Here is a 9,366-nt window from a genome sequence, read left to right as displayed (position 1 = left end):
TGAGGCAGGAGAATGGCGTGAACCCGGGAGGCGGAGCTTGCAGTGAGCCGAGATCGCGCCACTGCACTCCAGCCTGGGCGACAGAGCGAGACTCCGTCTCAAAAAAAAAAAAAAAAGAAACTTGCGTGGGTGCTGTAATCCCAGCACTTTGGGAGGCCGAGGCAGGTGGATCATCTGAGGTCAGGAGTTCGAGACCGGCCCGGCCAACACGGCAAAACCCCATCTCTGATAAAAACAAAAATTAGCCAGCCATGATGGTGGGCACCTATAATTCCAGCTAGTGAGGAGGCTGAGGCAGGAGAATCACTTGAACCTGGGAGGCGGAGGTTGCAATGAGTCAATATTATACCATTGCACTCCAGCCTGGGTAACAAAGCCAGGCTCCATCTCAAAAAAACAAAAAAACAGGCTGGGCGTGGTGGCTTACGCCTGTAATCTCAGCACTTTGGGAGGCTGAGGCAGGCGGATCACTTGAGGTCAGGAGTTCGAGACCAGCCCAGCCAACATGACGAAACCCCATCTCTACTAAAAACACAAAAATTAGCTGGCCGTGGTGGCGGGCACTTGTAATCCCAGCTATTCAGGAGGCTGAGGCAGGAAAATCACTTGAATCCGGGAGGCGGAGGTTTCGGTGAGCCGATAATCGCACCACTGCACTCCAGCCTGGGCAACAGAGCAAGGTCCACCTCAAAAAACAGAGCCAAGCGTGGTAGCTCACGCCTGTAATCCCAGCACTGGGAGGCGGGCAGATCATGAGGTCAGGAGATCAAGACCATGGTGAAACCTTGTCTCTACTAAAAATACAAAAAAAAAATTAGCTGGGTGAGGTGACAGGCGCCTGTAGTCCCAGCTACTCGGGAGGCTGAGGCAGGAGAATGGCATGAACCCAGGAGGCGGAGCTTGCAGTGAGCTGAGATCTCGCCACTGCACTCCAGCCTGGGCGACAGAGCAAGACTCCGTCTCAAAAACAAACAAACAAAACAGACTGGGCACGGTGGCTCACGCCTGTAATCCCAGCACTTTGGGAGGCCAAGGCGGGCAGCTTACAAGGTCAGGAGTTCGAGACCAGCCTGGCCAATATGGTGTAACCTCGTCTCTACTAAAAATACAAAAATTAGCTGGGTGTGGTGGCGCGTGCCTGTAGTCCCAGCTACTCAGGAGGCTGAGGCAGGAGAATCGCTTGAACCTGGGAGGCGGAGGTTGCAGTGAGCGGAGATCACGCCATTGCACTCCAGCCTGGGCGACAGAGTGAGACGCTGTCTCAAAAAACAAAACAAAACCCCCCCCCAAAAAACAAAAAACTACTTGCCCAAGATTACCTATGCAGTGAGTGGATGATGAGACTGTCAGACTCCAACACTCAGATTGCAGAGAGCAGAGAGCAGAGAGCAGGGCACGGGACGGACCTGCCCATTCTTAGCCTTTTGCATGATCAGTGATTCCCATCTGGTTCCCGCCACCGCTGCCTCTCACCTGGACCATTGCAGTAGCCTTCTAACTAGTCTCCCCGCTCCCTGCAAAGCCCAGTCTCCGTTCAGGGATCCTGTAGAAACCGAAGTCGGCTCATGTCATTCCTGTTTAGAATCTTCTATGGCTCCCCATTTCTCTGTGTATAAAAGCTGACATCTTGCAAGGCCTTAAGGGATGTGATTCTGATCTCATCTCTTCCTTCTGTGTGTCAGCACACCGGCCTCCTTGCTGCTCTTGGAACACCGAGACCCGGTTCTGCCTTCGGGGCTTTGCACTTGCTGTTCTCTCTGCCTGGAATGCTCTTCTGCCAGATACCCTCATACCTCACTTCCTTGCCTCCTTCGGTCTTTGCCTGAATGTCACCTTCTCAGGACTGGGTGACCACCCTGTTTCAAATGGTGGCATCCCTTACCCGACTTCTTTTTTTTTTTTGAGACAGAGTTTCGCTCTTGTTGGCCACGCTGTAGTGCAGTGGTGTGATCTCAGCTCACCACAACCTCCGCCTCCTGGGTTCAAGCCATTCTTCTGCCTCAGCCTCCTGAGTAGCTGAGACTACAGGTGCGCGCTACCATGCCCAGCTAATTTTGTATTTTTAGCAGAGACGGGGTTTCACCAGGATGGTCTCCATGTCGTGACCTTGTGATCTGCCTGTCTCGGCCTCCCAAAGTGCTGAGATTACAGGCATGAGCCACCGTGCCTGGCAACCCAACTTCTTTTTAGTCTCTTTCCTCTCTCCCTACTTTATTTTTGTGTGGAGCACTTTTCACCTTCTTACCCACTGTGTTCCTGGTTCATTTTGTCTGTGTCTCCTCTGTTAGAATGCAAGCTTCACAGGCCGGGCACGGTGGCATATGCCTGTAATCCCAGCACTTTGGGAGGCTGAGGTGGGTGGATCACTCGAGGTTGGGAGTTCGAGACCAACCTGGCCAACATGGTGAAACCCTGTCTCTACTAAAAATACAAAAATTAGCCGGAGGTGGTGGTGCACACCTGTAATCCCAGCTTCTTGGGGGGCTGAGACAAGAAAATCACTTGAACCCAGGAGGTGGACGTTGCAGTCACCTGAGATCACACCACGTCACCAACATGATAAAACCCAATTTCTACTAAAAATACAAACAATTAGCCGGAGTTGGTGGTGCACACCTGTAATCCCAGCTTCTTGGGAGACCAAGGCAAGAGAGTCGCTTAAACCTGGGAGGTGGAGGTTGTAGTGAGCCAAGATGATCATGCCACTGCACTCCAGCCTGGGTGACAGAGCAAGATTCCATCAAAAAAAAAAAAAAAAAAAAAAATGCAGGCTTCACAAGGGCAAAGATTTTTGTGTGGTCAGTCCCCGACTTAGTCTGCAGCACACGGAATTGGGTCTAGCACACAGGAAGTGTTGGAGAGATACTTGTTGAGTGAATGAGCTTTTGGCATTTGGTGCATTCATGTGCATTATTGCTTCATTGCTTCATTCAAGATATGTTGCCTCCACAGTCTATGCTGAGTGAGGCTGGAAATCAGAGAAGGCATGTTTTTTTGCCTTGGATTGATGGGAATGAAGGAACAGAGAGAAAGAGATATAGTGTGGTCCGACGGCAGAGAGCCTTGGGCAGGTGTGGGTCTGAATCCTGGCTTTGCCACTGCATAATTTTGGAGATACTTATTGTGTGCTTATATCTTCTTCTCAGTACATCATAAATGTGTGTGTGCGTGTGTGTGTGTGTGTGCATAATCCTCACCATATCCTATGGAATGGGTCCTCTTATACCCATTTTACAGATGAAGAAACAAAGGCACAAACAAGCTAAGTAATGTATTCACAGCCCCACAACAAATACATGGAGGAGACGGTTGAACCCATGCCATACAGTTTAGACCTTTGCATCCTTTGATGCTACCCTATGCTGCCACCTTGGGATCCTGCTCTTTTCTAGCTGTGTGACCCTGGGTAAATTACTTAACCTCTCTGTGCCTCAGTCCTTCAACTATAAAATGGGAATAACAATGTTGGAAGAATTTTTTTCTTTTTCTTTTTTTCTTTTCTTTCTTTCTTTCTTTTTTCTTTTCTTTTTCTTTCTTTTTTTTTTTTTTTTTTTTTTGAGATAGAGTCTCCCTCTATTGCCCAGGCTGGAGTGCAGGGCCATAATCTCGGTTCACTGCAACCTCCGCCTCTCAAGTGATCATCCTGCTTCAACCTCCCAAAGTGCTGGGATGACAGGCATGAGCCACCACGCCCAGCTTATTAGGAGGATGAAGTGAGGTTGTAGAGAGTTGTCAATACAGTACCTGGCAAAGAGGAAACGCAAGGCCGGTGTTAGCAATGGCGAGGATGATGGCCTTTCTTCCTGTGCGTGGTGCAAGGGAGGACACGAAGGGCTCTGCCACGGCCAGGAGAGGCTGCTGAGGGTCAGGACAGGCTGCCTAGAGGAGGAGGGCAGGTCAGGAATCACTTTGAAGGACGAGTTTGACAGCCAGTGTCAAATCCTAGAGGATGAGGAGTGTTCCAGGCCATGAAGCTGCCTGAATGAAGGAGGGGGCTGCAGGGGTGGCCAGCGGGGCTCCTGGCTGTGAGCTCCTGGCTACCCAGCAGGTGGTCCTGGTGTGTGAAGCAGCAGGTGGGGGAGGTAGGGGGTGGAAGGAGGGTCCTTATACTTCTCTTTCTTTGGCTTCTGCAATTCTGTGTTCTCATCACATTCATGCCACAAGTATTTCCTGTGCTTGACCCTACCTGGGTTGGTGTTTGAGGGAAGGAGCAGACCCCTTGCCCCATGGACAGAGGAGAAAACAGAGGCTCAGAGGGGGAGGTCAGTAGCTGAAAGTTACAGTGGCTCTGGGCTGTGACACAGATGCAGATCTGACTGGGCCTGGGCTCATTTCTTTATGGGCAAGTGGAGAAAACTATCTCATAGAAGCATTCGGTGTGGGTCTGAGGCCTCTTGGGTCTGAGGGAGGAGGGGCTGGGACCTGGACTCCTGGGTCTGAGGGAGGAGGGGCTGGGGCCTGGACTCCTGGGTCTGAGGGAGGAGGGACTGGGACCTGGACTCCTGGGTCTGAGGGAGGAGGTACTGGGGGCCTGGACTCCTGGGTCTGAGGGAGGAGGGACTGGGGGCCTGGACTCCTGGGTCTGAGGGAGGAGGGACTGGGACCTGGACTCCTGGGTCTGAGGGAGGAAGGGGCTGGGGGCCTGGACTCCTGGGTCTGAGTGGGGAGGGGCTGGGGCCTGGACTCCTAGGTCTGAGGGAGGAGGGGCTGGGGACCTGGGCTCCTGGGTCTGAGTGGGGAGGGGCTGGGGCCTGGACTCCTGGGTCCGAGGGAGGAAGGGCTGGGGGCCTGGACTCCTGGGTCCGAGGGAGGAGGGGCTGGGGGCCTGGACTCCTGGGTCCGAGGGAGGAGGGGCTGGGGGCCTGGGCTCCTGGGTCCGAGGGAGGAGGGGCTGGGGGCCTGGGCTCCTGGGTCCGAGGGAGGAGGGGCTGGGGGCCTGGGCTCCTGGGTCCGAGGCAGGAGGGGCTGGGGGCCTGGGCTCCTGGGTCTGAGGGAGGAGGGGCTGGGGGCCTGGGCTCCTGGGTCTGAGGGAGGAGGGGCAGCGCCTATCTCCTTGCTTTGGGGGTGGCGCAGGCAGCCCTCCAGGCCGTGGTCTGGAGCAGCAGGTAAGACCGAAACCCGAGCCTCCACCCTAGTCCCAGGGCCCAGGGCCTCTTTCCTCCTTCTCTGGCCGCAAAGCAGGCCCCTCCCTCTCTGTAACCCACAGCAAATGCCTCCCAAATACCAAAGTGTCCACCCCTGCACAGTCTGACTCAGCCAGTCCAGGGCGGAGGCAGTAAAGCCCTGTCTTGGCAACGCACCAGGGAAATCCATCAGCGAAGCACCTCTCTTCCCCCCTCGGCCTGGCTATTCTGTCATTGGCAGCTGTTCTTGGGTGAGTGACAGGGCCCTGTGGTCAGGGTAAGGAAGGAGACCACTACTCCTGCTGCCCTCCTCCCCCCACCTTGCCTCGTTCACAAGACAGGAGGAAAGAGAGAAAGAAACAAAAGTAAGATAAATAGCCAGACAACCTTGGCACCACCACCCGGCCCTAGGAGTTAAAAAAAGGAATAATAATAACATCAACTCCTGGCCTAAGCTACTTGTGTTATCTGTAAATCCCAGACACTGTATGAAAAAAGCATTGTAAAAACTTTTTGTTCTGTTAGCTGATGCACGTAGCCCCCAGCCACGCTTCCCACGCTTGCTCGATTTATCACGACCCTTTCACGTGGACCCCTTAAAGTTGTAAGTCTTTAAAAAGGCCAAGTATTTCTTTTTCAGGGAGCTTGGCTCTTAAGACGCACATCTGCCAACGCTCCCGGCCGAATAAAACCCTCTTCCTTCTTTAATCTGGTGTTTGAGGAGTTTTGTCTGCGGCTCGTCCGCCTACAAGGGTTTGCCTCTATGCCCAGTCTGGGATAGCTGTCTTGGGGGGCTGGACTTTCTTCCCTGTCACCTAGGATGTCCCAGGAATGGAACAGATTTCTACCCTGGGGCTTGAAGAGTTCACCCCTCCCCCATCTCCTCCGTTATCCCCACCCCTACACCACCCCACGCGTAACCTCCAGTCTGTAGGACTCGCTGACAAATTCCTATGACAGCCGGGTGCGGTGCCTCGCACCTGCTACCCAGCATTTTGGGAGGCCATCACTTGAGATCAGGAATTCAAGACCAGCTTAGCCAACACGGTGAAATGCTATCTCTACAAAAGTAGCCGGGTGTGGTGGCGTGCGCACTTGTAGTCCCAGCTACTAGGGAGACTGAGGCAGGAGAATCGCTTGAACCTGGGAGGCAGAGGGTGCAGCGAGTCATCGTGCCATGCACTCCAGGCTGGGTGACTGACTGAGATTCTGACTCAAAAAAAAAAAAAAATTCCTATGACAAGGAGAAAGGTCAGATTCCCTGCCAATGGGAGCTGAGGCATGCTCTTGAGAAGGGGGAAGGTTGTAAATTAGATGGGGGCTGGGTCTCAGAGAGATATAGCTACTTACATATTAAATAATGAGGCAGAGTGTGATGTCTCACACCTATAGTCCCGGTACTTTGGGAAGCGGAGGCAGGAGGATCCCTTGAGCCTAGGAGTTTGAAACCAGCCTGGGCAACATAGGAAGATTCCATCCCTACAAAAATAATTTAAAAATTAGCCAGGCACAGTGGCATGCACTTGTGGTCCTAACTGCTTGGGAGGCTGAGGTGGGAGGATTGCTTGAGCCTGGGAAGTCAAGGCTACAGTGAGCCATGATTGCACCACTGCACTCCAGCCTGGGCGACAGAGCAAGACCTTCTCTCAAAAAAAGTAATTAGGCCGGGCGCGGTGGCTCAAGCCTATAATCCCAGCACTTTGGGAGGCCGAGACGGGCGGATCACGAGGTCAGGAGATCGAGACCATCCTGGCTAACATGGTGAAACCCCGTCTCTACTAAAAAATATAAAAAACTAGCCGGGCGTGGTGGCGGGCGCCTGTAGTCCCAGCTACTGGGGAGGCTGAGGCAGGAGAATGGCGTAAACCCAGGAGGCAGAGCTTGCAGTGAGCTGAGATCTGGCCACTGCACTCCAGCCTGGGTGACTCCAGAGCGAGACTCCGTCTCAGGAAAAAAAAAAAAAAAAAGTAATTAATTAATTCATTCAATACGTAGTTCCTGAGACAAAATGTGTGCTTTACTCTAGACCCTGCTGGTGTGCACAATTCATGGGGGATATGTGCACTAATGGAAGTGTGTCACAGGGCATGTGTGTCCCCAGAGAAAGCCCTAATCCAGCTTTATGGGTGGTTGTATGAGACACAGAAGCCTTTCTTGGTTAAGGGATAAATGGATGGGGTTTTAAAGGATGAATAGGAGTTTGCCAAGGACAATGAAGCAACAATTGAGATTCTAAGCACTGGGAGTGTCCTATGCAAAATCCCAAAGTGACGTAGTAGCAAATACTTAAGCACCTACAGTGTGCCAAGCATGTTTTATGTGCTGGAGACACAGAGGAGGAGGAGACAGATGAAACCCCAGCCCTTGTGATATTGTCATCCTAGTGGGTGTGGTGGGGAGATAAACAAGTAGACACCTACGTGAATAAGACTTTCAGATTGTAGTAAACGCTGTAGAGGAAACGAAACAGAGGTGAAGGGACGGAGTGACTACGAGTAGGCAGGTGCGGCTCCTTCAGATAGGGTGGTCAGGGAAGGAGGCGGTTTTGACCTCAATTTCGAGAATGAGCCAGGAATGCGGAGAGGATTTCAGGCAGAGGAAACCTTAGGGAGGCTGGCGGCTTAAATGTGCAGGGGTGTGGCTGGCCGGAGGACGTGAGGTGTGAGACGGTCACGTTGATGGTGACAGCAGTGACCGTAGCAGCTGAGACGGTGGCTGATGCTTACGCTAATGGGCTGGCCCAAGCCTGAGTCTCTAGACTTCCCAGCCCGCTTGAGGAAGGAAGGAAAATGCAGGCAGCTCTAAGCGTGCGATGAGGGAGGTCTCATCGGCAGTGAGGAAGCCCAGGCGGGTCCCCTTCCCAGCGGAAAGGGGTTCGGGTAGATTTTTCCTGGGCGTTCCTCTGAGACCAGCCAGCCCTGGTGAGGGTGCGGGGAGAGGCGCTTATGGCACAGGGAGGGTGGGTCTGGGAACCGGCCTGGCAGGAAGAGGAGGGAGACCTGCGGCGGCCGGGAGCTGTTTGCTCTCTGGGAGGGATCGTGGAGGGGCGGTTTGTGCCGCCCTTTCCTGAAACCGGAGGAGCCTGGCTCCTTCCCAGGTCTGTGGTGGATGGGTCGGGGAGCGGGTGGTGACGGGGACAGGACCCCGGACAGACTTGAGTTTGGATCCTGGGTTGGAGCCAGTGATTTCACTCTCAACTCCCTGAACATCAGGGTCTTCTTTCTTTCCTTCCTTCCTTCCTTCCTTCCTTCCTTCCTTCCTTCCTTCCTTCCTTCCTTCCTTCCTTCCTTCCTTCCTTCCTTCCTTCCCTTCCTTCCTTCCCTCCCTTCCTCCCTCCCTCCCTTCCCTTCCCTTCCTCCCTCCCTTCCCTTCCCTTCCTCCCTCCCTCCCTCCCCTTCCTCCCTCCCTCCCTCCCTTCCCTTCCTCCCTCCCTCCCTCCCTCCCTTCCCTTCCTCCCTCCCTCCCTCCCTCCCTTCCCTCCCTCCCTCCCTTCCCTTCCTCTCTCCCTCCCTTCCCTTCCTTCCTCCCTCCCTCCCTCCCTCCCTCCTTCTTTCCTTCCTTCCTTCCCTTTCTTCCTCCCTTCCTTCCTTCCTTCCCCCTCTGAACATCAGGGTCGGTCCTTCCTTCCTTCCTTCCTCCCTTCCTTCCTTCCTTCCTTCTTTTTTCTTTTTTTTTTCAGACAGGATTTCTCTCTGTTGCCCAGGCTGGAGTGCAGTGGCACCATCTCAGATCACTGCAAGCTCCGCCTCCCTGGTTCACGCCATTCTCCTGCCTCAGCCTCCCAAGTAGCTGGGACTACAGGCACCCGCCACCACACCTGGCTAATTTTTTGTATTTTTTAGTAGAGACAGGGTTTCACCATGTTAGCCAGGATGGTCTCGATCTCCTGACCTCATGATCCACCTGCCTCAGCCTCCCAAAGTCCTGGGATTACAGGTGTGAGCCACCAGCCTCCTCTGACTTTTTCTGAGACAGAATCTCGCTCTGTCGCCCAGGCTGGAGTGCAGAGATGCGATCTCTGCTCACTGCAACCTCTGACTCCCGGGTTCAAGCGATTCTCCTGCCTCAGCCTTCCGAGTAGCTGGGACTACAGGTGTGAGCCACTATGCCAGCTAATTTTTTGGTAATTGTAGTAGAGACAGGGTTTCATGTTGGCCAGGCTGGTTTCAAACTCCTGATCTCAAGTGATCCTCCTGCCTCGGCCTCCCAAAGTGTTAGGATTACAGGCGTGCACCACCATGCC

Source organism: Macaca fascicularis, chromosome 19, assembly GCF_037993035.2.
Source record: "Macaca fascicularis isolate 582-1 chromosome 19, T2T-MFA8v1.1".
Lineage (NCBI taxonomy): Eukaryota > Metazoa > Chordata > Mammalia > Primates > Cercopithecidae > Macaca > Macaca fascicularis.
Note: the sequence above shows the minus strand (reverse complement) of the source record.